The sequence below is a fragment of the Theobroma cacao genome, chromosome 7, assembly GCF_000208745.1.
Source record: "Theobroma cacao cultivar B97-61/B2 chromosome 7, Criollo_cocoa_genome_V2, whole genome shotgun sequence".
Lineage (NCBI taxonomy): Eukaryota > Viridiplantae > Streptophyta > Magnoliopsida > Malvales > Malvaceae > Theobroma > Theobroma cacao.
Genome location: NC_030856.1, coordinates 15,067,239 through 15,072,922, shown reverse-complemented (window position 1 = coordinate 15,072,922; position 5,684 = coordinate 15,067,239). Strand labels below are relative to the sequence as shown.

The 5,684-nt window shown below is 32.2% G+C and overlaps 1 long non-coding RNA gene across 1 annotated transcript; it reads left to right on the top strand.

Annotated features, from left to right (window-relative positions):
* On the top strand, positions 411–4,945 carry LOC18594827. Its single transcript, XR_001928636.1, has 5 exons — positions 411–561; positions 673–772; positions 878–1,094; positions 1,266–1,301; positions 4,743–4,945. It is a non-coding gene; the product is annotated as an uncharacterized LOC18594827 (long non-coding RNA).

The following is a 5,684-nucleotide window of genomic DNA, read 5'->3' as shown; positions in this document are numbered from 1 at the left end:
CGAGTCATTAAAGTATCATATTGGTAAGATAGAGTCGAACGTTTTGTAAAGTTAATAATATTAATTTTTAAAAAAATTAAATAAATTAAATAAAAAATCATTTTGCTTGTAAGTATCTCCCTTCAAACTTTTTGGAAGCTAATACTTTACCCTCTTATTATATTTTTCATTGTTCTAAAAAATAAATTCTTTGTTCTCTTCTCAAGGATCGCGCAAGCCGTTAAGAGCTATTCTACATGTAAGAAAGAGTTGCACGCTTTTTAAAGTTAACAATGCTAACTTTTTTAAAAAAAAAAACTAAGTAAATTAATAAAAAATCATTTTGCTTGTAAGTATCTCCCCTAAGGAAAAAGTTTGATATTAATGTTATTTTATATTAAAATTAATGATTTGATTTTAACGAGCCGACCACCAACACCCAAAAAAGCAAAAACATAGTGAAGACCTGAAGAAAAAACCTCAGTGCCCTCCGCTTCTCTCACAATTTCTCCGGCCCTCTGTTAACACAAGCATGAAGAAGTGTTTTGAGACCGGCCAATCCTCCACCAACGAAACCTTAAGGTATAGTAAAATATAATTCTTTCTTTTGTGAAGTCCTTTATTCATGAACAACTGTTTTCTTCTTCTTCTTCTACATGTGAATAAGACAAAACATTGACTTGACGACTGCAGTGTGAAGAGAAAAGGAAAGAAGCCCATGGCTCCCAGGAAGGAAAGTGAACTGAGAGATAACAAGCACAAGAAGCATACAAGTTCTAAAAGGAGGTTTGAGGTTAGTTATGTAGCTAATTAACTTTTTTCTTTTTGCGGCATTGATTCCAGTTTTTTAATGCTTTTGTGCCTTTTCCCGCTTTACTGATGATGCTTCCAAAACAAGAAAACGCTGAAGAAGCAGAAAAGTTTGGAATCAAAGATAGAAGATCTTAAGAAAGAAATGAACCACGAGGAGTTGCAGGAATACCAAGAAAAGCTGGGACGATTGGAGCAGAACCTTGCCGAGATTAAAATGCAATTCACTCTGGCAAAAGAAATAAATGATGACAACCAGATTTTCTTGAATTCTATAATTGCTCTTTTGTTCCCTTGAAATGAAGGTGATTTATTGGCCAGTTTCATTTTGTCATGGCAAACCAGAAAAGGAGTTAATTAAAGAATAAAAAGACTTGGGCTAAAAGCCAAAGCAAAGCTGCAATTTCTTATACTTTTAATTGCTCTCCATTTTTTTCTAACTTTTAAAGTCCCTTCCTTGCTTGTTTTTTCCACAGGAGATGCAGGCAGGAGCAGTGGGGAACTAACTCCAGGTGACTAAAATTTCTTACTTGTAACTTTTAATTTGCTTGAACTTCATTTCTCTTTTTATTTCGTATGCTGAAATTATGCTTGTTTCGGTTCATTACTGGTTGAAATTATGTCACAGTGTGACGACATTTTCAAACATTTAATCATCGGAAATCCTTGGGAAAAAATTGGATAAGAAGTTTATGCTCACAGGTCTCACTCACTAATGATGTTACAATCAAGTCCCAATCAATTAACATCCCAAGTAAATAGAATCATAATCCAATAATAAATTATACATACAAGATCTAAGAATTCAATGTGATTCTGTCACTTCAACTTGCCCAGATCCAAAGATGAGAGAAAAGATTCATTAGTTGTAAACAATTACAATCAACAAAGATATCATCAACGCTCAACTCACAAAACAATCCCAAACCCAAACAAACATGACCATTCTCGCTCTGTTTCACTAAACACAATCACTCATAAAACCAAATTTACACATCCATGAACACTCTCCCTTAGAGTCATGAGGTGTCTGGCCATCCTATCATGTGAACCTTACTACTTATAAACCAACAAATTTGTCCACCATGAATCACTTTCCTCTTAGATCTTTTGTCTAAGAAGTCTTCTTATCCATCAAGTAAACTTGTCTGCCAAATAAAGTTGATTGCCAAGCAACATCTTCTAAACATAAAAAGAAAAATTTATCCCAACTAGTTGAGATTTGAGTCACAATTTCTAACAGATGATAAAGCTAAATTAGCGACGAGATCAGAAAACATTAACTTGATGAAAATATATGCGCATTCCACAAATTCTCAAAAGTTACGAGTATGGTGTTCGAGTCATACATGGGTGACAAGGGACGTCTATCACATCCAATTTTATATAACTTTTACGTGAACTCTTCTACCACATACTTCTATGTAATGGCTTTCATGCCAGCTATATATTTTTGACAAAAAGTAATAAGGGTGTGGTATTCGGTGACCTCCACAATTCAAAGTATGAAGACCGGTTAGAAATAGTTTCTTAGGAGGTCTTGGATCAACTACATGGCCAGTATTATAATCAGCCTTTCAAAGATAGATGCTCGGGGTAAGAGCAAGCTCACTTATCCTGTGGATTTTCTTGGTGCACTTGTTCTACAACATTTTGGCGGGACTTCATCACTTATCACAAATTTTGGTAAAAATTATCCTTACTTACCACACTCATCATATCCTCTAGGGTACAGTTTTGCCTTTTAACCATGTCATTTTGTTCAATACTACCAAGCATAGTGTGTTGGGGCACTATTCTTCAACTTTCTGAGTATTTGGCAGAGTGATCCTTTTGCTATCCTATTATGTCATGTTGCAATAATATTCATCACCCTTATCAAACTTGACAATCTTAATGGTTTTTCCCTACTTTTTCTACACTTCATTCTTAAATATCTTGAATTTATCACGAGCTTTAAATTTTTCTTTTTTAATTAAGAATAGAAAACCTTAGTGGGAAAAATCATCAATAAATGTCACAAAATATCTACAATTCCAGATAATATGGCTATAAGGTCCACTTCTGCAACTATAACTAAGTTACAAGAAATTAGAACATCGATTGTATCATTTTCTCTTTGTCTTTGTTAACTTACCCCAAAATAATTAACGCGTCTCTGGGTAATTAGAAATAAGAATAAACAAGATGTTATCCTTTATTTATCTTTCTACCCTTTCCTTGGAGATGTGGCTAAGTCTTTAATGTCATAACATGGAAGACATTTCTTTTATGCAAGGCTTTTGGAAACTCTTTCAACATAATATGAGTTGGCATATATATAATTGTCCGAGTTAAACAAATTCAAAATAATCTATGAGATAAGGACAATGGCCAATACCTTTTGAATCAATCTTATGTAAATAATTGGATTTTTTTCTTATTTCAAAAGCATAACTAGCAATGTCTAAGATTGAAACAGAAGTTAAATTCCATCTAAATGATGGTACATAGAAGTGTTTTCTAAACGAACTGTATGACTCATGCTATTTTACCATTATTTGAACGGAAAAAGGAATATTTTGTTAATATTTTAATTATTTCATTATTTTTTGTTGATGTAACAAAAATAAAGTAACAGACTATTTTAAATTATCAACTAAGATAATATTAATAATTAAATAAAAATAATTCTAAAACCACCAAGGCAACTTAAGGTTTTTTTAGGAAAAGGCCAACTTTTGTTTTAGGAAAAAAGCCAACTATTAAATTAATAGCTAAATACAAAAAACAAAAAGAAAATGAAAAAGGATCTTTAGTTAGAGAAAGCTCTTAGGTCAAAGTAATTAATTTTTCCTAATAAAATTAAATATTTATTATTTTGTATTTGCTTTTTTTTTAATTTAAATTTCACTAGAACAACTATGTTAAAAATTAGATTCCTTATCTATGTCTAAAGAATAGTCACACTTTTTTTTTTAAAACAAACAATAGTTTAAATATTTTAAGTCATAATAAATAGTGAGTAATTTACTGAATATCAAAAACAAATGTCTCATTAAAAAAACTGCATACATAAGCATCAATAATGATATTTAATTAGGCCTTTAATTCCACCAATCATGAATTAATCGTCTTTGGCTGAGTGATATTTTGATTGGGTTCCTGGTTGTGTTGATGTGTTTCTGGGTGTGTGGGGTGGGAATCTTTTGTCCTGGATATTTTGTTGCGAGGGAAGGGTTATTATGTTTCGTGTTTGTGCAGGATGTCAAAAAGAACTAATCCCAAAGCTTTAGGTGTTTGATGCTTTGGTCAAGGTCTGATTTATGTGGGGATTTTGGGTCAAAGCAAATTGATGGCTGATCGTGAAAATTGTGGTGTACAGGAAGTGGGGATTTTGTGTTGTAAAGGGAGATTCAGATCATATTGAAAATTGATGGTTGATGGGTGCTGATTTTGTATTTAGGGGTGGGATGGCTGTATGGGGATTCTGTGGTGGTTTAGTTCTTCAGGCCAAAACCCTCTTGTAACAACTCAGATGGTGAACTCTGTTCCCTCTGTTTTCAATGAAATTCCAATTTTCACAAAAAAAAAAAAATAGTTTAACAGATCGAAGCTATAAATCAAGCAAACTAAAAAATACAATATATTTCACTAAGTAAAATGATGTTGTTATGGCTCTTGTCACAAATTATAATATTAATCGTATCTAGAGATGAATTAATGAATTTTACAAGTGAAAATTTATGAGTTCTATTATAAGTATATTGCAAAATGTGCACCTACTTTAAATGATTTATGACTTGCGGGGTTATCCTATTTTGACATGTATATAATGATTCTTTAATTGTGTTTTGGTATGATGCTTTCATAGTTTAGCTAATATATTGTAAAATTCATGAAGTTAATGTTTCTAAATGATTTATACGATATGCACTCACTATGTAGCAGCTCACTCATTTTACATTCTACAGATGATTAAGTGCTAAAAGTTCCAAACTTGTGGGAAGGAGGAAATCAAACTTCGGGAGTTCTCCTTTTATCCAATTAGAGAATATTTAGTTATCGAACATTAGTATCGTGACATGATGATTGTTTTAAGACTTTACACGGAGTGTAAACAATGTTGCTTGTTTTTCATTTCATTTAGTGTATTCGCTTAAAGACTTTAGATTGATTTTCAAATTTGAATTTTGTTTAAAATAATTTATTGTGAGACTTTAAAGTAATATGATTGTGTTATGCTTTGAGTTCAAGGTGTAGGATAAATGGTATTAGAGCATGAACCGGTAGAAAGTGAGAGCCCAGTGCAACATGGGATAAGGTGTTGCATTGTACACATCATGGAAACCACCATTCAAGTTCCACATTTGCCTAGTATCATCCTGATATTTTGGGTGATGTATTAAAGTTCCACATTTGCCTTCAAAATGAGAGACCGTGACCCCGCCCTCCATTGAAATTGACAAGAACTTAACCAATTGCCCCCTTTCAAGGACAACTTTAATACATAGGTATTGATATATAGAGACTTGAACCCATATACTTGGGATAGATGCAACCTTTGTGAACAAAACCATGAAATTGAGGTTGCAGAGGACAATACTTTGCAAGTTAAACTGAGTATCCGCAAAGACTTCTTTTTTTATTAAGGATAGTTTCAGTGGTTTAGTTTGAGGCAATTTAGTCAAGGTTGTGTCTTGGAATTGTACATGTAAGTTGCAGAGCTTATAATAAACGGAAAACTAGTCTTCATGCCTATCATCATTTGATAAATGAATCACATAAGAAAAGAGGTCAATTCTACACTAAGGCTAATCTTACTATAGGGTCAATTAATAAAATTTTAAAAAAATAATAAAAAAAACATGTTTAACTAACTAACAGGTAAGCAACATAATTAATTTTTAAACTTA